We start from the raw sequence: 23,649 nt of genomic DNA, 5'->3' as shown, positions 1-23,649 counted from the left end.
GCTCTCCGTCTCCCCCTAATGACTTACAGTCAGCACACCCAACATATAGCACCTATAATACACTGCTTTTGAGAAGAGTTTCTTTAGGTTTAAAGTACACAAGTTATGAAGATTAATGGACAGCAATTAGTCTTCTCCATTCTCCTACAATAATAAAAATGCACATTATGGGCATTTACACTTCTGCATCTCGTAAAGATCTTTAAGCATTCTGTACATCAGTTCAAGATGCTTACTTGAAACAGGGCTGTTGCCAGCAGCAGCGAGGCCCCCACTCCTGACCATGTTTGAGCACAGGGACTTCCGGAGTCAATGTGTAGAGCAGAGAAGGGCACACCTAAACAGCAGGCAGCACACAGCCTGCCTTACCTGGAGACTTAATTTGCGGTGATGAATTAAGAAACTGTCTACATGATGCTATTTCTCAAATATGTCCTAACAGTAACAACTCATGCAAATACTACTGACTTTTCAGAGCTGAGGGCTAAGGGTAAAAAAACGTTTTTTAAATCTCTCCTCTCTCCCAAAAAAAGGCTTACATAAACATTTGCTTTTCAAAGGATTAGTAAACATGTAGTATGTTCCTCTGCATTAGGGCAAAAGTGTAAAACATAAATGTCATTTTTTTCCTTCAGGATTATTTCTATACTAGAAAAAAAGCACACATTAAAATATAAGGGGAGTAAAATTAATTTTTGTGAAGGTTCGCTTGACTGATGGATAACACTTTTCTTTGTTAACTATGACACAATATGGCTAAAGAGGTACCTTCATGAGACTGCCTCATTTCGCAGACCCAGCATGGCCTAGATGCTAAGGACGATACAGAGGAGTGGAAGCTACTGTCCCTGCCTTCAAGAGTCACGTGGTCTAGTCATACGAACACAAGGATGCATAATATATATGTTGTATATATTGTTATATTACATGCATGTATACACACATATCATTTATTATAAGATATATTTAAATAAATTATTTACTAATAATTAATAAATCATGAATAACACAATGTATAATAAACTGCATGGTCATGAGTACAAGAATAAAACACTGAGAGAAGAGAAGGACCCATGTGGGCAGAACTATTTTTAATCTCCGGGTCACAGTAAAGGAAACTGAAGCTCCTAGAAGTTAAGCCACTTGCCCTAACCAGCAGGAAGAGGTGGGACTGAACTCCAGACCTCCTGCTTTCAACAGTTCTTCCTGAAAGGGAAAAGGGAAAGAGCAAAGCCAAGCTGACTGACTTGAGAAGCAGAAGTGCTAAGAAACCTGGGTGCTGACTCCAAGTCTCCCCGAGAGCTGCAGCAATGAACTCCCGATGGCAGAAAGCCCATTTCTAAGAAGCACGGACATGGTCCAGCGCCAGGGAGGGGGCCCAGGAAGCCCTCCTGTGTCCTCCAACTCCGAGGGCTGCATCCTCCTCCAAGGAAGGTAACTGTCATGCGTCGCTTCAAGGAGGAAAGAAAAAAATTCTTCCGTTGGAAACTAAACATTGGCTCTGCCAATCGGACTTCACTGAGGTCATTTGAGAACGGAGGAGTTCAAAGGTTCTCTACGGCTTCCATTTACTTTGGCAACAGATTTAACAGAAAAAGAACTGAGGGGGAATTTATACGGTCCAGGCCGTTTTCCAAATCGCAAACTGCTAAGGTTATTTAGAATTTACTTTAACTCGCAATCACACGTAAAGTGGTTCAGATGTAAATGCTTTCCGTGTGGCTTAAGGCAATCTAGGGTTCCTCAAGGGTACATGTGCAGTTCTAATATTAAAGATTTGGATTCAAAAATCTCAAAGTACTTTGGGTTCCTCTTGATTAGAGGCTGCTGTTACTTTATGCAACGCTGGGTAGGAGAAGAAATAAAACACACTGCCTTCATTTGGGCATTAAGTTCTCACAGTAGCGCTAAGATAAACAAATCTCACAGGCTGAGGGAAGGGCATTTACTCCTTTAAATTGAGTATGTAATATAAATAAATGTCTTTTAAGAAGAGATGCCTGAAACTTGAGTCTAAGTCTGAATCTACAGGAGGGCACTCATTTATTTTAATGATCAGCACAGCGCATATGGGGGCGGCCATGCCCTCCTGAGAGAGGCGCTGCTCTAACCAAGCAGGATAATTCACTAAGTCCCAGAAAGATGCTGCCTGAAATCGTCTCATTTGTTCACTGGCCAGGAACAAATTGATATTTGCATTTTTATATAGAACAAAATGGAGGGAATTACCAGATCTTTTATCTTGCAATCCATGGCTGCCTGAAGGTTTTTTCAATTTTCTCTAAGGCCGTCATTTTGTGACCAGCCAGGGTAGGACAGAAAACCTCTAGCTCCAAATTAGAAGTGAATGGAGAGGAACTTCAGGCTGGCTGGGGCCACAGCAATTAAATGGTAATTGCCTTTTAGATATACTAATACTGCTAATTATATTAGTGTGCTAAGTGCTGGGAAACGCGCGTAAGAGCTTCGGGCCACTCTGGTGTAGAAAAGGAGCTAAGATTGATTAAGCCTGGCACTGAGCTGGACCCATCACAGAAGTTCTCTCCTGAAATCCTCACACTAACCCATGAGGTATTATTAGCTTCCATAAAGCTGAGTAATTTGCCCCACTGATTCCAGTTGTACGTGACTGAATCAAGAGTCCCTCCAGAGTTATGTGGTTCCAAAGAGCAGTGGGTTGGCAGAGCCTTGAGTAGGAGTGGGGAGAAATACGGGATTAAAAACTGGAAGAAATTTGGTAGCAGAGAAAGATGAGAGTCTTTGAAAACCAGATGGTGAAGAAAAAGTCTGAGAGTGTGAGGACCCTGGTGGTGCCTTTCTTTGCTGTAGGTGGAAAGAGAGGGCCCGGGATGGGGAAGCTTTGTGGGCAGAATCTGGGGCAGCCTCACCATCAGAATACAGGAGGCTGGGAGGGCAGGAGCTGCCACTGTAAGAAGAGTGGCCCCAATGTCTGAGGCTGAAACGTGTATACACACATATGTTTGTATGCATATAGATGTTTATGTTTAAACACACATAGTGACGTGTGTGTAAGGTGTGTGTAACAAGGTGATCACAGGTCAAATGAAATCGTGAACCCAGTCCAAAGGTTACAAAGTGTTATACAACTGCTAGTTTTAGTATTTATTTCCTAAAAATCATATAGTCAGTCATAGAGATGCTTTCTGCTCATAACTAGAAGGTGCTACTTGGGCTCTTTGCCAAAGACTGGAATTCTAAATGCACTGTCTTTGCAGCACAAGCTCAGTCTCTTGGCACGCAGCTGGGGAAAATCTCCCCAACCTTCTCCAGGCCTGACTCCAGCCCTGAGCCCCTTGGTCTGCATTAAACCCATCTCTGGCTTTTTGCACCCTGACCACACACATCCTCAAGTCTCACTAAGTCTACAAGTAAAACTCATCCCAGCTTCGGATCCCATCCCATCTTCTCTCTCCTCTCCTCCAAACATCTCAAAAGGGGCATCTACATTCACTGTTGCCACTTTCATGTCTCCTTTTACTTTCTAACCCACCTCAACTTTTTACTTCTTTTGCCTTTGAAAATTATTTAAACAAGATCAACTTCCACCACTAAATCCAGTGACACCTAGACCAGTCCAACATTCTTTCTCTTTTTCCTTTAAAGGTCTAATTTTTTTTTCTCCCTACAGATCCAAGGACCACTTCTCTTCCCACTCAACCACTGACCCCTGTATGTACAGATATCCATCTGCTCCCTAATATCACTACCCGGGTGTCCTATAGGCTCCCCAACTCAAACTTGACCTTACTTAGCAATACCATCACCATCGTCCATCACCCAGATGAAGTTAGAGACTTGGGTATTATTCCTGGCCCACTCCGTCTGCCTCACCTGTGCATTCAATCATTCTGTCAATTAAATTTTTATCCTTTCCATCCTTCCCACCATTTCCTTATTACAGCTTCTCATTGTTTCTTGCTTGAATGAATGTGAGATGGATAAAACCAAAGACAGGGAAATTAGTACATTTTTGCTTCTTCAAAATCATTCCTCTACCATTATGGAAAACACTATGGAGATTCCTCAAAAAACTAAAAACAGACTTACCATATGATCCAGCAATCCCACTCCTGGGCATATACTCAGAAAGAACTCTAATTCAAAAAAATACATGCATCCCAGTGTTCATAGCAGCACTATATACAGTAGCAAAGACATGGAAACAACTTAAATGTCCATAGACAGGTGACTGGATAAAGAAGCTGTGGTATATTTATATAATGTAATACTACTCAGCCATAAGAAAGAATAAAATAATGCCATTTACTGCAACATGGATGGATCTGGAGAGCATCATCCTAAGTGAAGTAAGCCAGAAAGAGAAAGAAAAATACCATATGATATCACTCATATGTGGAATCTAAAAAAAGAAAAAAAGAATACACTAATGAACTCATCTACAAAACAGAAACAGACTCTCAGACATAGTAAACAATCTAATGGTTACTAGGGGGAAGGAGGTGGGAAGGGATAAATTTGGGAGTTTGAGATTTGCAAATATAAACTACTATATATAAAAATAGATTAAAAAAACAAATTTCTTTTGTATAGCACAAAGAACTATATTCAATATCTTGTAGTAACCTACAATGAAAAAGGATACGAAAATAAATATATGTATATGTATTACTAAAACATTATGCTGTACACCAGAAACTGACACACTGTAACTGACTACACTTCAGTAAAAATAAATAAATAAATAAAATTAAAATCAGAGTCAGTCAGCTAAAAAAAAATCAATCCTCTGAGGCTACACAACTGACCAAGTGACTTAAAACACAATGATGGCCTTGACACTGTGCTACTGAAAACACTTCAGTGTCTTTCCACAGCTTTTAGGGCAGACGGCCAGTTCCTCCTCCAGCCACAGGAAGCCACTCACGTGGAGTGCCTCCCTCCTGCTCAGCTCCTGCCAACCTCAGACTCACACCGCAAACTTAAATGACACTGGCGGGCATGCTGGAACACCCCATGATGTTCCCTGTCCTGAGTTTTGGCTTATGTTGATGTCTCTGTGTACATCCCTTTTCTCTCTTGACCACCCAAACCATCGAGAACCCCGCCCTTGACTTTTCATTTGCCAATGAGTGGTGTGATCATCTGCCTATTTACTCTCAGATCCATTCTCTCAGGTAACTGTATTTCCTCAGAGTTTTTGTCAGCTGACTGGCTCCTGGCAGGTCTCGCTAAAGGAAGATTCGGGCAGAAGATTAGAGCGCAGGTCTCTCTCTCTCTCTATCTGTGTCTCATATTCTCTCTCTGTCTGTCTGTCTGTCTGTCTGTCTCTCTCTCTCACTCACACACATGCGCGCGCACACACACACCCCTCTGCCCTGCTACAGGCAGTGCCTCCTGCATGTCATCAGCTCCCACAAGGCAGCATCAACAGCATCATTCTCATCATTCTTGACTGTGCTGGACTAAGGCCCTAATTTGCAGGTGGTAACGGATCTCTTTCCTTTATCCTCTCAGCCCTATGTGTGGTGGTGGCCCCCCTGCTTTTGCTCATCTCAGGACTGCGTTATCCTGCTTAGAGTGGTGTCTCAGCTCTTCCAGGACCACAGAAACTAATACCCTAATTTCCCTCTGTCTGAAATATCTAGAGTGGCTTCTGCTTATTCTGACTTGACCTGACTAGTTCACTTTGTTTCCTCTTTAAGTTTATTTTTTAAAGACTCGACTTAGGGGTTACTTAGGAAGGAATTTCTAAGGAAGCATTCAAGCCTACGCCCGACTTGGAGTTTAGATTATCTACCCACCTCTTCCTCTCTGCAAAGTTCCTCAGCAAATTACACTCAATGTACTTATCATACCTTGATATGATTATCTGCTCATACATCTGCCTCTCTGATGAGATCCTTTCTTTGTCTTGTTCACCACAGTCCACGGTGCTCAGCACAGAGTCTGGCATATGGAAGGTGCTCAAAAACTTGCTGAATGAATTAAAAAGTTCACTGAATGAAGCAGGGGAACCAAACAGGGATTTGTTATAAGAAGCAAACTTCAGCTAAGCCACAAAAGGTCTCCAAAATCTTCTGCACCAGTACTATAGAAAGTCTTACCACAAAACAAATCATAGTTCAACACATTAAAATAAATATGGGGCATACTGCATTTGGGGGAAGGACATGTATCATAAAATCAAAGTTGTAACTCCAAAAAATTTAGGGTTCATGGTTCCAAAAAGTCCAGACAGGGAATTGGGGAAAGTAAGAAAAAGATGGATAATTGACAACAGTGAACACCCCAAACAAGCCTGACCAAGGTTCGGGATGGGGAACAAAGCAGGTGGGAATCAAAGGGGGAAAAGCTGCCACCAGTACAAACGACAGGTTCTTCTGAGATTCGTTTCATGTTCAGACTCCAGCCTCACCCAAATGTCTTGTACGTGCCTCTTTTTACTACTATTCTCCTCTGTTTCCTTTCATTGGAGAAAACCATTGGTGGCTACTATTTTAAAAATTATTGAATAAAAGGAAACTTCCTCAATTAAATAAGGAATATTTACAAAACCTTATAGCTAATACTGTAATAGTGAGAAACCCAAAGTTTCCCACTAAGGTCAGGAACAAGGCAAGGACGTTCGTTCTCACCGCTCATTTGCAGCACTGGACTGGAAGTCCTAGATGATGCCATCAGACAAAAGGAAATAAAAGTATATATACCAGGAAAGAAGAAATAAAACTGTCTTTGTTTGCAGAGGACATGATCGTCTATTCAGCAAATCTGAAAGAATCGACAAAAAAACTCCTGGAACCAGTAAGTGATTACAGCAAAGTTGTCAGGCTATAAGGTTAATATACAAAGATCAACTGCTTTCCTATATACCAGCAAATAACAAGTGGAGTTTGATATTAAAAACACATGATTTACATTAATACTCCAAAAAGTGAAATGCTTAGTTAGAACTCTAACAAAATATGTATAATATCTATATGAGGAAAACTATAAGACTCAGATGAATTAAACTAAGGAAGAACTAGATAAATGGAAAGAGACTTCACTTTTTATGGATAGAAAGACTCCATATTGCCAAGACATCTGTTCTTTCCAACTTGACCTCACAGTCCCAAACAAAGTCCCAACAAGTTATTTTGTGGATACTGATAAAATGAGTCTAAAATTTATATGAAAAGGCTGGAGGTACAAAGGCAAAAGAATAGCCAACACAATATTCAAAAGAACAACAAAGCAGGACTACCTGACACTTACTATAAAGCTTAACTAATCAAGACAGTGGGGTACTGGTGAAAGAACAGATAAATAGATCAATGGAACAGAACAGGGAGCACAGAACCAGACCCACATAAATTAAGTCAATTGATATTTGACAAAGGAGCAAAGGCAACAATACAATGCAGCAGAAAGTCTTTTCAACAAATGGTGCTGGAACAACTGGACATCTACATGCCAAAAAAAGAATCCTGATGCACACTGTACACCCTTCATAAAAAGTAACTCAAAATTGAACATAAATCTAAATGTAAAATACAAAACTATAAAACTCCTAGAAGATAACATATGGGAATTCTAGAAACCCTTGGGTATGGCGATGACTTTTTAGCTAACACCAAAGGCACAATCGTGAAAGAAAACATTGATAAGCTGGACTTCATTAAAATCAAAAACTTCTACTCTGTGAAAAACAATGTCAAAAGGTAAGCCAGAGATGGAGAAAATGTTTGTGAAAGATACATCTAATAAAGAACTGTGATCCAAAACATACAAAGAACTCTTAAAACTCAACAATAAAAAAGTGAACAACTGATTTTAAAATGGACCAAAGATCTTAACAGACACCTCCCCAAATAAGAAATACAGATGGCAAAGAAGCATATGAAAGGATGCTCCATATCATATGTTATGAGAGAACTAGAACAATAATAAGATGCCACTACATATCTATTAGAATGACCAAAATACAGAACACTGAGAAATGCTGACAGAAATGCGGAGTAACAGGAATTTTCATTCATTGCCAGTGGGAATGCAAAATCGGCCATATTGGAAGATAGTTCAAAGTTTCTTACAGAACTAAACATACAGTTACCATGCCATCCAGCAATTGTGCTCCTGGGTATTTACCCAAAGGAGCTGAAAACTTAGGTCCACATGAAAATCTGCACAGGGATGTTCACAGCAGCTTTATTCATAACTGCCTAAACTTGGAAGCAATGAAGATGACCTTCAGTAAGTAAATGGATAAATAAGCTGGAGTACATCTAGATAATGGAATATAATTCAGCACTAAAAAGAAATGAGCTATAAAGCCATCAAAAGACATGGAGGAACCTTAAAGGCATATTACTAAGTGAAATAAACCAATCTGAAAAAGCTTCATACTGTCTGATTCCAACTAAATGACATTCTGGAAAAGGCAGAACCATGGAAAGCTTAAAATGATCAGTGGTTGCCAAGAGTCTGGAGGCGGGGGGAGAAGGATGAACAGGCAGAACACAGAGGATTTACAGGGCCGTGAAAATACTCTGTATGATACCATTATGTTGGATACATGTCATTATACATTTGTCCAAAACCATAAACTACAACACTAAGAGGGAACCCTAAGGTAAACTATGAACTTTGAGTGATAATGATGTGTCAATGGAGTCCATCAATTGTAACAAATGTCCCGCTCTGGTGAGGGATGCTGATAATGGGGAAGGCTGTGCATGTGTTGGGGCAGGGAGTGTATAGGAAATCCCTATACTTTCCTCTCAATGTTGCCATGAACCTAAAACTTCTCTTAAAAAAATTAAGTCCTCAAAACAAACAAACAAACAAAAAACCCAACCCACTGATTTTCCAGCACAAACTTATCAGTGTACAATTAAAAAAAAAAAATGAGATCTAAAAGGCCCTGGTGACTTGCTTAAGGCTACACAGCTTTCTAATGGCAGAGCTGGGAAGAGGACACACGCCTCCTGAGTTGTTCTGCTGACACTTTTCACATTTGTTGAAAAATAAATAAATAAATAAATGAGAGTAATAAAAATAAATGAAATGAAATTAGGGAAAAAAATGCTTTTTGTTTCTCGACATTAAGGCAACTTGACCTCAGGTTGGTTGCTGCCTGCGCATTCACACCAAAGCACCCAGTCCAAATGACTTCATTAGCAAGACGTTCATTAAGTACAGGATGTCACACTTTCACTGCAAGTGGGCCAACAAGCGTGGCGGCATAAGTGATACATCTGGCTTAAACACAAAATTTTTAGAATAGGCGTCAAAAGTCTTACAACTATCATATCTGAAGAATAAGAAGTTGAACATAGATGCTTATTTTCTCAGATGAATAATATGTGGTAGGTTTCTTTAAGATATTTTTCAGCTTCAAACCATTTTAAATCAATCAATAGATGGTTGATAAGTCCTCACCAGTTTTTAACACTGTTCTCAGCGCTATGACAAACAGGAATTCTGTTGTCTTTCTCCCTTTTTTCCCTTTTTCCTGAAGTCAAGTTGGATCCTCAGTTTAAACACTCTGGTTCTCCATTCATTTCCCCTTTTCCTGGGCCTAACTCTTCCAGGTGAAGTATAGCAAATGGAGCGAATCTCAACCATCAGGGCCCTGGTAAATCTCAGCGACCCTACCTACACAGGGTCTTTCAGAGAAGGAACTGTCACTTCCAGACCAAGTCCCTTCCAGGAAGCAATGACAACTGGTAGAACAGACAACATGGATATGTGACTACGTGAATTGCTGGCATTAAGTGCAACAAAAAAGCCAGTGGGACAAACAACAGAATTCATGGTACCTGGAAAATCAGTGTTTTAAAGCACAGATTCTTTCCCTCTTGACCACATCTTTTGTCTGTGACTCAAACCCTTATCAAACTTTTCAAACTCCATCCCCCAAGGTGAAGCTAGCTGGAGCACGGGTCGCTGCATTATTCGATTCATCTGCATGTGTTTGCTATCATTATGTCATGGAGGGGGGTGGAGGGGATGCAGCATTGCCAAGGCCACTGAGTGTGGTTCAGGCTCAGTTCAGCCTCAGTTGGACCCTGCTTCATCCGCCAAACTCCAATTGCGTTCTTGGCTCACTGCATTCTTGTTATCCAGTGAAATGTAGACATTCTCCAGTTTCCTCCTCCCCCATTTCATCTGATTTTGCACTTGGTAACCAGCACACATTCCTATGAGTTCTCTGACTTCAAACATTCCATTTCTACTGATAAGCTTTAAACTTTTCCTGTTCTAATTCACGCGATTCTCTTCAAGTCAATATTAATAGTTCCTCTGTACATTGTTAAGGTTAACAGAAGACACACCTGGCTCTGCCCCCATTATTATTTCCATTTGGTCCATTCCTGGGGTCAAAAAACACCCAGATTCCTGAATTTCCAATATACCCGCTGTGGTGATTTACGTTGGTCACCTTATGTAACTCAGTGGGCCATAACAGCTCTCACTCTTGCCAGATTTCTACTCCATCACCCAATGTTCACAGGCATTTAAGTGCTGGAGATGCAGCATCCTCATCTGTGAAACAGGAACATCTGACCTCTGAGTGCTTTGTGAGGACTGAATGACATCATGTAGGCAGTCCTCAGAATCGTGCTCAGTAGAAGTTAGCTGTTGCTTTTATTATTATTTTCATTACAGGTCTACTACAGTATCTCCAAGGAGAAGCAAAAGTTCATCACAGCACCAAGATCAGTGATGATTAGGAAAACTGGGATTCTGTAGCTGGAATTTAAAACATTTACATACGTTATCTTCCATTCATAGTTGTACGCAAACTGCAGCCATCCTCCAGTAGTAGAAAATTACAAGGGTCACACTCAAAATTATTACTGGCCAGTTTTATAGATGGTGAAAAGTTGACTGTGCTGACACAGGGCTGAAGAAGCAAGAAAAATCTTTCTCCCCCTTTTTATGTCTGGTCTGTCATTAGAAACTGATTATGTGGAAGCAGAAGATCAAATGATACCGATGGAAAAGCTGATCTGAAAAATCCAAGAGACAGCATGAGCCCATGCTGAAGAAGATCACACTGGGGACCTTCAGGTCAGTGATACAGCTCTTTATCAGGAGATGACAATAATTCCACACAGGGAGGCCTGGTTATCCAACTTCCCACAGTTTCAAGGTTGCAGAGGGATAGAAAAGTCAGCATAACATGAAAATATTTGTCAACTGACTATTTTAACCACCCCCCACCCCACCCCCCAAACAACAGCCCTTCTGCTTACAAGCAGCTTCTCCCTATTTCCATTAAATCAACATCTACAGAAGTCAGTCCCACAGTGGTCATGGGAGGTTTCAAACCCTCCTTCAGCATGACACAAATACAATGCAAGCAGAAGGGAAGGGAAACTGCAAGCTTGCAAAAGATGCAGGGTCCATGAAATCAGAAAAACAGTGATGCTGAGTAACTGCTTAAAATACACATCAGGTCACTGGAAAAGTTGGAGCACTTAGTAATTTCAGAAATATATCAACAAGGATGATGGTGTAACAAATGTTTCACAAGAGAATGATTTGACTATTAAAAGACAAAGACAAGACTTTGGATAAGTTGATGAAGCACAAGGGCATTTTTTGTTGTTGCAGAAATAACCATCATTATGTGCTACAAAGACAAACACAAAACAAAAGATGTCATGTAATACGAACATATAATTTTGAAAGAACTGACTGCCAATTCATTCTAAAGATCTAACCTAAATCTCATTAAATATAGGCCTAAATGGACCTATTTTCATAATTTCAGTTTAACTTTTCAAGACAAATTCCAATGAGGTGAATTTCATTTGTTTGTTTCATTGTTTACTATGAAAACATGTTCTAGCATTTAGTGACTTCATTTTTTAAGCGGGCTTTTATTCCAGCCCTGATTACTCTCAGATAATGAGGGCCTCTGGTACATGTAATCATACTTTTTTTTTCCCATGGAGAATACTTGGAGACATTACAAAATAAAACTTAAGTGCTAAGTGAAAGCAATCCAAAGAAACATTTCTCTTCTCCAAGCAGAGTTCCAACTAATGAATTTCATGAAGCTAAAGAGACAGTACTGCTTTCTACTGCTGTGTTACAGCAACCAATACATGTCAGGTACTTTACATGCTTAACTCCTAAAATTTACAATTCTGCAAAGTTCTTAGAACCAGCCCTGTTTTAGAGACAGGAAAACCAAGACATGGGTTAGGAACCAATCATTAGTTCACAGGGCAGTAACTGGTGGAGAAAGGATTACAATCCACAGTGAATAAGATTCCTAAAGCCCTGAGGAGACAGTCCACCCAGGGCCGGATGCTGGACTTGGTGGGAACTTGCAGTTTTCAGTTCAGTTGCTAATACAACGCTATTCATTACCAGTGTTCATGAGGAATGGAGTTTCTGGGGCTGGCTGTACACCCAGCCCATCGGGAAGACAGAAGATCCAGAGCTCCAAAGCGGTTCCAGGCGTTCTGTTCAACTGGTGCTGCTTTAGACATCTGAAGTGCTTCCAAGCACTCTTACGTATTCGCTTGTTGGGGGATATTCTTTTGAGTAGAAAGGCAGGCTATGTTACTAAATATTTAGGTCTCAACGAGCCAAAAGCTATTCTGACATCAAAATGTTAAAATCCAAAAAGAACTCTGGGAAAGTGGTTACAGGTGCTCCCTGGAACACTGTTTTCCCACTTCTGCATGAAAGCCCAGCCACAAGTCCAAATAATCAACCCTGACTGCATAAAGAGGTCTCTCAAATCCAGCAGGTTCTCTAAGCTGTAGCACATTGTCTGCACAGGAACCTTTGCAGCATGAGATCCTCGTCTTGAGATGCGGAAGGCATTATAATTTGTGACTAGCGACACATGCTCGAGACCAAGCTCTTTATCTCTAAGACTACAGATTCATGAGCTGCTTGGCACTTGGCTTTTAAGGACATAATACTTTTTCCAATAAAAATAAAATTAATATGACTTTCCACTAATAGCTATTATATTTCTCTCATAAGATCTCATCAAATAAAGATATCCACTAATTCATTAAGCTTTCTGGAGAAAGGTAGAGTAAATCTATGAAGTGTATTTGTTTTATTCAAGATCTAAATATCTCATGTTGTTACTCAGGGCAACAGAACATTCAACTTGAAAACTACTCAAAACTTTAAATGCTCTGATGCTATTTTGGTAGTTCAAATCTAATAAACTTCCAGAATCTAGGCTTCAGAACATAATTCAGTAAATTATTCTGGACTTGAATGATGTATTTCTCTGTCTTAAAACAAAAATGACAAATTATTGTTTTTGAAACTATTCTTCTTTGAAAATAGTTTTCATATCTACTACATGGAGTGATCTCCTATCTAGACAACTGTATATTTTTAATTGTATTAAAAAGTGTCTTTAAAGGTTTCAGGTAAGTTTTAAAACATTGTTAGAAGAAAACCTTAAAAAGCCAAGAATCAGACTTATTTTTTAATAGATGTGACTTGTTACAAGGAAGACACAAATTCTTAGCCCTGGATTACCTTACTTCTTATTACATAGATTCAGAAATTCCTCTGAGTTCAAAAGTTCACAGCAACAATTTATAAGGGTCTTAGCTCTGAAGCAAGGCAGAAGGCAAGCGCTGCTTTTAATCAACACTCAGCTACAATCCTTATGCTGAGGCAGATCTCCAGTCGGTGTGATATGGACACTTGCAAGTTCTTACACTGCTAAGACACCTTTTAAAAGAATGATTTTCACAAGGTAAATAACCTGCAGGTACACACATTCCGTATTTCTAACTTTTGGGAACTGAAGCCTTAGAGGTTAAAAGAAAAAAAAATAATAACACTGCATACACACTAGAGATAGAGGGAGGAAAATGGTTTGTCGTGCTAGACACAGTCCAGGGAAAATGTAGTTTTCTCCTGGAAGTCTGATAACGCCTTTATTTGAAGGTTGGAGTCCCCAAAGTGAAGACTCTAAGGAGACGAGGTGAAAGATGGCAAACAGAGGGGGGATTAGAAGGGATTCCATTATGAAGATTAAGTATTTTCCCCAAGTCTTCCCTTACATACTAAATATTTTTTTTTTAATCCTGCAATTTAAACCTATTTATGGGTATGGAAGGACTGGAGACAAATACTAAAATGATGAAGATTTCTTTACCTGAAAGATATAAGGCCCTTCCTTCCTTCCCTCATGTACTGAGCACCCCGCGTCAGACAAGGCCATCGCGCATTCAGCGTGAACAGGCAGGACAGGCTTGCTGCCTTCAGAAACCTCATTTTGTAACACAGTCATCCAACAGAACTCTGTGACGATGGGAACGTTCTATATCTGCACTGTCCGATCTGGCAGCCACAAGCAACAGGTGGCTACTGAGCACTTGTAAGGTGGCCAGTGCAACTAAGGAGCTCAAGTTTAGATTTTCTTTCATTTTAATTTATTACATTTAAATTTAAATAGCCACATGTAGCTAATGGCTATCATATTGGACAGCACTGTTTCAATGGATTAAGCAGACCATAAACAAGGAAATAAATAAGCATATAAAGTCTTCTCTGGTTTAGATAAGTGCAATAAAGAATAAAAAGGAGGCTCAGGATGGCTGGGGGGAGAAGGTTGGGCTTTTTAAATTACGATGGATCAAGAAAGGCCTCTTTCTGGCACAAGATATTTTCCATTTCTCTGTATCATCTTCAATTCCCTCCATCAAAGTTTTAGAGTTTTCAGAGTATAGGTAACCTCCTCGGTTAAGTTTATTTCTAGGCATTTGGTTGTTTTTGATGCAATGAAAATGTTTATGCCAGTTATAAAATTCTGGTTTTTGAAGTGAAAAAAAAAAAGGTGAATGAAGGGCCACAAATGGCAAAATGTCTTTCTCTCTTAAGGGTGAGTTGTATTCCATTACATTTATATGTTGCATCTTCTTTATCCAGTCATCTATTGACGTGCACTTAGGATGCTTACATATCTTGGCAATTATAAGTAATGTTGCTCTTAATAGCAGGGTGTATGTATCTTTTTGAATTAATTCTTATTTTGTGATTGGCTTTACTCCTTTGCTAACTATGGAAGTTTAAAAAGCTAAAGCTCTAAATATTCTTAGAAACAATGAACAGTACATACATGTAAATTTTTAAAAATATGTGCAGTTAAAAAAAAAAAAAAGAAAGGCCTCTTTCTGTAGGACAAAAGGCATCAAGGCACAGAAAATGTGGGAGGAAAGGTCCAAGGTGAGACGGCGCTCAGCAGAGAGACAGCAGGAAGGCTGGTGTGGAGGAGACTGGGTGCCAGGGTGCGGGGACCGCATCTGAGAAGCAGGTGGAGGTGTGAGTGTGCACAGCCTTATGGCCAGTTGAGGCAAGTCTGCAGTTTACTCTAATGTGGAGGGAAGCCAGCGAAGGGTTTCAAGTGGAGAGCATCGTGAGCTGATTTATGTTTAATGAGACTGAACAAGCAGCTAGCTGGAGAACAGATTTCCTACTAGAAGAGTGGAAAAAGCAGTCAGGAGGGAACTGTGCTGTCAGGCCTGATGCTCCAGTGGCTTGGCTAGGACCACGCCAGTGCCAGACTCCACTGTACCAGGAAGGGAGAGCCACCAGGCCCTGGCAACGGGTGATGGCTGGTGAGAGCATATATGTGTGTGAGAAAGGAAAGGGAGAGATGAAGGAGGAGGATTCCAAAGATAGCTGTACAAGTTTACACTGTATAGCACAGGGAACTATATTCAATATCTTGTAATAACCTATAATGAAAAAGAAAATGAAAATGAACATATACATGTATATGTATGACTGAAGCATTATGCTGTACACCAGAAATTGACACAATATTGTAAACTGACTATACCTCAATTTAAAAAAATGGGAAAAAAAAAAAGCCCCCAAAGATAGTTGTAGAGCTAATCCCAGTATGACCAGACTCAGGGGAGGGAGTGTCATTTGAACCACTGAACAGTGTGAGAAAAAATGGTGCTCAAACTCCCAGAAGCAGTCAAACCAGAAAAGCCCTTATCAATGTGTCATGAAGCCTGTGTATCTGTGTGTGTCTGTGTGTGTAAAATTTTAAGTAAAATGTGCCCAATTACTTCAGTCCAATCAGAAAGAACGTCTTTAACTTGAGGCATATAAATTGCATAATGACCTCTAAAAAGGAAGCTAACTCTTTACATCTATTATTGCTAAAATACCTTTTGGGATAGTACTAAACACAATCTACATATGTTTAAACACACATAAATGCCCTCCATCTTCGAAACCAGTTATTCTAAACCATAATCAAATGCTAACTAGTAGGAGAGTTGGGGTACAGAGCACTTAAATCTCCCATTACTTGTGTTGTTTCCAAGTGTTTAACCCTGGAATTGACAACATGTTTTCCCTGAGGTGTCCGTTGGTGTGTAACGCATAGAAAAGGGGCTTCACAGATAAGGTAGTGTCACTATATGCACACATTTAACTTAAATGCAGCTCTACAGAGAGTAGGAGGAAGAAAGGGAAGCAGCTGACAAAGTGTGAGAAATCCCACTCACCATTCCCCTCAACGGCTCTAGGCCTGAGAATGAACATGGGACTGAAGACAGGAAATTAGCTGTTCCACCCATTGGTTTGGTTCCCATTTATTTCATGGTGTGGGGATCTTACCATGTCAGGTGTCCTTCTAGTGTTACTTTTTCCTATAATGTGGCTCTATATCATCTGATGCACAAAGACAGAGCACGGTTTCCAACGCTGGAGGAAAAACTAGCAGCCCTGGGCTTATGGGAAGGTGAATTTTAAGGGCAATGTAATGGGTATTCAAGGGTCACTTTGACTAGACAGTTTTCGCCTCATGCTCTGAGCTTGTAATCTAATCGCCTTATAGGATAGGGGTTCACGGGGTGACATTATTGGCCCAGAGTTGCTTCAACTTTACTCAGAAGGAAAATCATGAAGGACCTTATATGACTCTCCCTTAGCTTGGAAGAACTTGAAAATCAAGTTTTAGGGCAGGCCATATATATGAAGGACCTTAACACAAACAAAAGAGGATACATACATTTTGAGGAGTCTTACCTATTTTATTTATGGCCTCTGAAACATGGTTTTAAATCTAAGTTGAGTTTGTTGTGTGTTTATTTATATGACCTCTGGAGAGGTAATAGGGAAGTCTTTGCATGGAATTTGCTTACCTCTCTGGAAATGTCTATCGTATGAGGCTAAACTCTTGAACAAAGAACGTATGCACCCCCCACACACACACACACACAAACTTTTATTCTACTAAAGAGTATATGATCTCAAAATCTAAACATTCCTTTGGAACATAAAACCAGAATTTATATCCTGGCACTTGCAGATTTGGGAGTGATGCCTAGAAAAACAAACATGTTTTCTTTAATTAGTCCTAAAGGAAAAGAAATACAACTGTAAATTAATATTGTTGGTTTTAAAATGCAACAGAAAACATGGTTCATAAACTCAGAAGGAAATCTGAATCTGTCCTATGCTCTAATCTGAAAAAAAAGTATAAAAAACAAATAAAAGGCCAGTTGATCTGCTTTAAAAGGGATGTTTCATTTACTGTTTTTGATTAGTTTGTGTTTTTGCTCATGTTTAAACTCCTGCTAGGCTGGTCATTGAAAATATCATATAACCCTAGTCACATACTATTAACATGATTACTTCACTATATATCTGCTCCAAGACAATCAGCTCAGTCAGGGCAACTTTCCTTTCAATTGCCTTTGCTGAAAAGTTGCATAAACATCCAAGACCAGTTAATTCTTTCCATGGGCTTTAAGCCTCATTGACATGCAGATGAGACCTGATCAGATGACAGGCCCGGGAGCCAAGCGCTGTGAAGGAGTTTCCCCCGCACAGAAAGGCTGGGGACTCCACTCCACTGCACTGGCCCAGAGGAGCGTGCGGCAGGAATTATCTCTGCTCTCATCACAGCCTCTCTGGGAGAACAGGGTCTCCTGTAAAGGATAGTAGACTACATACAATTCTCAAAACACTCTTTCTGGAACCCAATGAAACATGCAACAAGCAGAAGTGGGAAGGAAATTCTAATCTGTGCCTTAAGAAAATGAAATACCCAGCTTTCTGAAAGAGGAAGAGTAATGTGAATCAAGGAAGTGCAAACTCAAATGTCTCCTGGCCAGGCCAGGGCATGCCAGTGAGTCACCTGGAAAACCTACCTGAATTCTAAACTCCGTGAGGGCAGGGTCTGGCTGGGTCAGTCTGGTTTCCAACTATATCCCAGCATCCTGCCCCATATCTGGGACATGGTACTGCTCAGTATGTACGCCTTAAATACGTTAATAAGTGTAGTCATCAGTAGCTGTGTAATTTGGGCAACTCACTGTCTCTGGGGGAGCCCTTCTTTTCTTAGCTTCAAAATACGGGGGTTGGATTATACCAGTGGTTTTCACACTGACTCAGTCTCAACATACCCCCATCTTGGACCCTCTGTACTATTTCTGCTTTAAGCACAGCAGCTGTCTTTTCCCTCATTTTTCTTGTAATTGTTATAATGATTTTAAGCTTTTGGTCGAAAGGTACACAAATCATAATTGCACAGCTTAATAAATTTTTATAAACTGAAGCCATCTCCCTCTTGCCCCATTTTAGTCATCACCCCCTCTCCAACCCTAGGTAACCACTGTCCTGAATTCTAACACAACAGATTGGTAGGCCTTGCTAATCGTGTCTAAATGGAATCACACAGTATGTACTCTTGTACCTGGTTTCGTTTGTTCAACATAGTGTTTGGAATATTCATTCACACTATTGTGTATAACTGTTGATTCCTTCCAGCTCTACAATTCTATTGATGCTAATTAGTAACCCAATGTACAAGAAAAAATACCTTTGAAAGCTTCCAGGGCAATTTAACTGATCACTGCAACAAAGAGAACCATAAGCAGATAGAGCCCAGGCAGTATCATCTTTGTCTACATGTGCATTAAAGGATTTCCCATGTAGACGGGGTTCTGTACCCCCCAGGGGAGGAGTAACTGAAAGCTGGTGGTGATTCCAGAACTGCTCCAGATAAAGTTCTTCAGAACCTACAGTTCTGATTAATTGCTCAGTTGGAGCCGTGGCGTATCCACTATGGTTAACCACACATTTATCTGTACAGCAAGCTGTAAAGTAAGTAGCCTGTAACTCAACTGCATGAAGATAACAAAAGGAAATATTTGTTGAAAAATGGACTAACATCCTCTTTTTAAGGAACCCAACTTGTCTTCTTATGCTCTGTCTTTTGCCCACAATGATTTTTTTCTTGGCTTGTGACTGGGAGGATTAAAAAGCCTGATTCTTTTTACAAGGTTCATAGTGGGCAAGAAAGAGTTATCTGGAGGGAGGGAGGAAGAGGCAGAACACAGAGGACTTAAAGGGCAGTGAAACTACTCTGTATGACACTGTAATGGTGGAAACAGGCCATTATACATTTGTGTAAACTTGTGAACTGCAGAACTCCAAGAGTGAACCCTACGGTAAACTGTAGGCTTCAGGTGATAATGATATGCAAATACAGGCTCACCAGTTTCAACAAATGCACCACTCTGGTGAGGGATGTTGATCACGGGGGAGGCCAGGTAAGCCTGGGGGCAGGAAGGTTACAGGAAATCTCTGTGTCTGCCTCTCAATTTTGCTGTGAATTAAAAACTGCTCTAAAAATAAAGCCTATTAAAAATATTATGGAAAGTGGGGGAATTGACAAATATCAAGAAACTCCCCATAAAGCATACAATTTATGAAATATTTATACTAATATTTATATTAATAACAATTTATACAGTTGTAGCATAGGAAAGGCTGAGAGGCTATTTTTATTAGACAACTCTTCCCATGAACTTTTATAATAACAGTATTTCAAACAAAACTGTTTCTAGCACTTCTCTTTTTATAAGATGAAAGTATAAATCTTTGTGATATTTCCAGTGTCTGTGAAATCTCAAGAATTGTTTTAGGTGTAAAAGATATCCTGGTAATTTATTTTATTTTTCTGTATTTAGGATCTCAGTTTGAGAAGGCAAAATTCAGTTTTCAGAGAAAAAGTAAGCTAGGAAATGAGTGACTTTCAAACAATATTTGGGTCCTTATCTAATCAAGGTAACAAGAAAACATTTTAAAATAGTCAGAAATGATAAATAAAATTAAAAAGAAACTTAGTTTTTTCATAAGTGAGGAATTTTTGCCTTTTCTTTCCCTAAATAATCAAAGATGAAATAAGGTCAAAATATAGTACACTGCTTTAAAAAGTTCTGTTATCTAGGACAATTACAAAAAAGTAAATAATAATCTTTGATTTTGTACATAAGAGCATTAATTGGTAAACTGAAGAAACAAGACAATCAATATTGAGCAAACTTTCTAAGATTTGAACAAATTTCATACTGTGTTTTCAGACTCAGTTATTATAAACTAAGGCAAATAATATTTACTTTCCAAATTTGGTCCTTTATTAGAATAGGATGCAGGTGGTCTGTGAGGTCAGATTTTATCTCAAAATAATAGTATATGTTCTTTATATTAATACAAAATACATTAATATCAAATCAATAAATATTTTTAAAAAGCTATCTGAAATTTTTAAAAGGTTAGAAAACATTTTTTAAAAACCTTCAAGACCGTTTTCTGTAGCAAGAAACTATTTTCTCATCCTTATATGGAAAACAGAAAGGTTTCTAATATTTATGATTCCATAGAATCTTGCAAATAAAAAAAATCAAAATTCCATATTTGCAATTTATCTTTCAGTAAGAGAAGATAACTTAGCCCAATAAAAGGGATTTTGACCCTATTAATGAGAGTCCAACAGACACACTAATATTTTAAAAGAAGCCATCAATCTGTCGATATTTTTAAAAAGAAGGCTTAATAAAAAAATATAGTTTAAAAAATCACTGGGAACTTCGTGAAGACCTTTGAGATTTTTATGCAAGCAGTGGTGTAATCTTCTCTGATGACAATGTAGAATTGATTACACAAAGAACTCATTTTTCTTGGAGGGACTGGATGAAATCTGATAAGAGGAGCAGAGACAAAAATATAATACGAAACTTTTACAGAAATTACCACATGTACCAACTTTACACATTTGTGAAAACATCATAAACAAGCATGGAGCATTCAAGATTTTGAAAACTGCACTTTGCCAATTGTTTATAAGCTTTATTGATTCCAACACAGCCACCAGATGAATCAGACATGCCTGCCTCCTAGAGGATATCAGTGGGTGAGATCACAGCATCTTGTTTTTTGGGGGGAAACAAGAGGTCATGACTGCTGACAAATCCTTCTGTTATAAAGCCCACGTACTGTATACAAAATTTTGGTTTGGGATAGAGTTGGCCAGATTTGCTAAGCAGCCAGACTTCCCCGACGAGGTCAGTACAAACATCCCAATCAGAGCTGGGTTCAAACACAGAAGATGTTGCATGCTGCTGATTAGTGCCCTTTGTTCAGGCCTGTCTAGGTCCTAATGTCATTAAACACAAAACAAAAAAAGCTGCTTAATGGCTATGCCAAGTACACGACCACTGCAGATGAAGTAATATGTCTTTAATCAGTCAACATTCTTAATTTTCCTCTGGAATGAAAAAGCACATCTATTAATGGGGGCAAAAGATGTAAAGTGAGGAGAGAAGACATCACAAAACAAAACTTAGACAGGGTAACAAAATCATAAACAAGATAGCACTTTCATATTAAAGAGAACACAAAAGTATATATGCTGAATCAAAAGAAAAAAAGTTGGAGCTGTACCAGAGATAAAATAAGATCCGGGCTACAGTAACCATACTAGGCGCACTAGACACAGTTAATGTTTCTAACAAAGCTCTTCAGCAGTAAAGACAGTACACAGCACTCAACACTGCGAGAAAGAATAAACACTGCATGTCTCAGTTACTGCATGGTTTTTGGTGTTCAGGCTTCTGTGGAGCCTCAAGAAATCCCTCAGTACCAGCCCATTCTATTCTCCTTACCCCAATGTGAACACCCTGATCTCATCTCCTACCTTCTTTTCATTCCATCTTCTCATCTGGGACCCACCTTTCTGTCAGGCTTTGCTGGGAAGCAGCCTGAGCTCAGTTTGCATACCTGTCTTATGACCCCAGTCATACACACTCTGTGAGCTCCAGGCTTTCTTGCACTCATAAGCACAAAAAACTGAAAATAACATGGTTTTGGCCTTTAAACCCTTGTAATTATGGTTGATCAATGATGAGCTATGAGTCAGAGACTGAGCTAAAATACAGAAAGGCAATTTATAAGATTTTCCTAGTAATCGACAATGATTCAAGCAAAACTCGTTAATCTTTGTAAACACGTTGTGAGGCATTATTTTTTGGGCACAAAAGAAATGCACAAATCTAAATTATAATATCCAGTGTGTACTGAAGTAAAATAATAATATTAAAAATTATGTCATCCCAATTGAAAAATATACTAGTTGAAACTAATTCTAGGAAACCAAATTAAGAAAAAAGAAGAAATCATCTTCTATATTTGAAGGGAACTTAATCAATCACCTCCGACAGTTCTTTAAAACACAAAAATCAGCAAACCTATTTGTGTATTTACAAGTCTTTTCATGAGGGATGGACCCCAGGATTCAGATATTGCCATGCTTAACTGATTCCAAACCTAGAAATGTGCTGTGAACAAGAAAAGCAATTTTTAAAATGAACTTGTACAAATAAACTTTTACTACAGTGGAATGAAACTTTGAGATTCTCCCCACCACTGTGCTCTTTTCCATCATTTCCAAACTTGAGGACTTACTGAGTGTCAATCTAGTATGAGAAAATTGTAATATTCACAAAGGGAGAAAGACAAAGTGGAGGCTGTTTCTAAAGAACACTGAGCTGATGGGGGAGCCAAGGACTGTGGAAGTTCAGAGGTGGTCTATGGGCTGGCCAGGAGAGGCTGTGATAAGTAGACAGACAGGACAGCCACAGGCAGGGAAGAGGTTCATCAGAGGTATTCTGGCTCGATGGAGCACCATAGGTTTAGGAAATAAAGGGCATACTTGTGGCCAGAGCAGGGTGCACAGTGGGACAGTAGAGCAGAGGAGATCAGAGAGGGTGAGGTGTGGAAAGTCTGCAGAGGCCCGGCCTGCCAGGTCCTCGACCTCTCAGAAACACAAGTAGCACTATGCTGCTTCCTCTAAAGACAGGAAATAAAAGCAGAAAAAACACATTAAAGAAATACCTAGTTCAAAATACAGAAATAAGTTATCTTGCTCAAGAATATTCTCTTTCTTGTCAATGAAGACCTAACATGCTACCATTACTTTTTCAAACTTGACATATTTAAGGGGAAACCTTAAAGGTTTGCAGTATATTAAAACAGCGTTACTAGATTTAAAATAGATAAACAAGTACCTATTATATAGCACAGGCAACTATATTTGATTTCTTATAATAGGCTGTAACAGAAAACAATCTGAAAATATATGTATATATTTATGTATGTATATGTATAACTAACTGGGTCGCTTTGTTGTACACCTGAAACTAACATTGAAATCAACTACACTTCAATAAAAAACAAAACTAAAAAGTGTTTGTAGGAGGAAAATCATATCTAGATTCATTTCCTTGATTGTAAAGCAAAGTACTGGAGGTTTTAACATCTTTCTGATGCACCATCATTGGTATCCGCTAGAGAACCTCACGGTAAGCTTTAACAAATAGC

The 23,649-nt window shown here is 39.2% G+C and overlaps 1 protein-coding gene and 1 long non-coding RNA gene across 7 annotated transcripts in view; one reads left to right on the top strand and one right to left on the bottom strand.

Moving 5' to 3' along the window:
• Positions 1–23,649, bottom strand: part of SNCAIP (synuclein alpha interacting protein) — a 142,674-nt gene that overhangs the window by 83,036 nt on the left and 35,989 nt on the right. The window lies entirely within an intron of this gene.
• On the top strand, positions 6,727–23,303 carry LOC116662678. The gene is made up of 4 exons (XR_004318670.1): positions 6,727–7,884; positions 11,038–11,041; positions 13,825–13,835; positions 23,292–23,303. It is a non-coding gene; the product is annotated as an uncharacterized LOC116662678 (long non-coding RNA).

The sequence above is a fragment of the Camelus ferus genome, chromosome 3 (genome assembly GCF_009834535.1).
Source record: "Camelus ferus isolate YT-003-E chromosome 3, BCGSAC_Cfer_1.0, whole genome shotgun sequence".
Lineage (NCBI taxonomy): Eukaryota > Metazoa > Chordata > Mammalia > Artiodactyla > Camelidae > Camelus > Camelus ferus.
The sequence above is the reverse complement of the archived record's forward strand: the minus strand, read 5'-3'. Positions and strand labels throughout refer to the sequence as shown.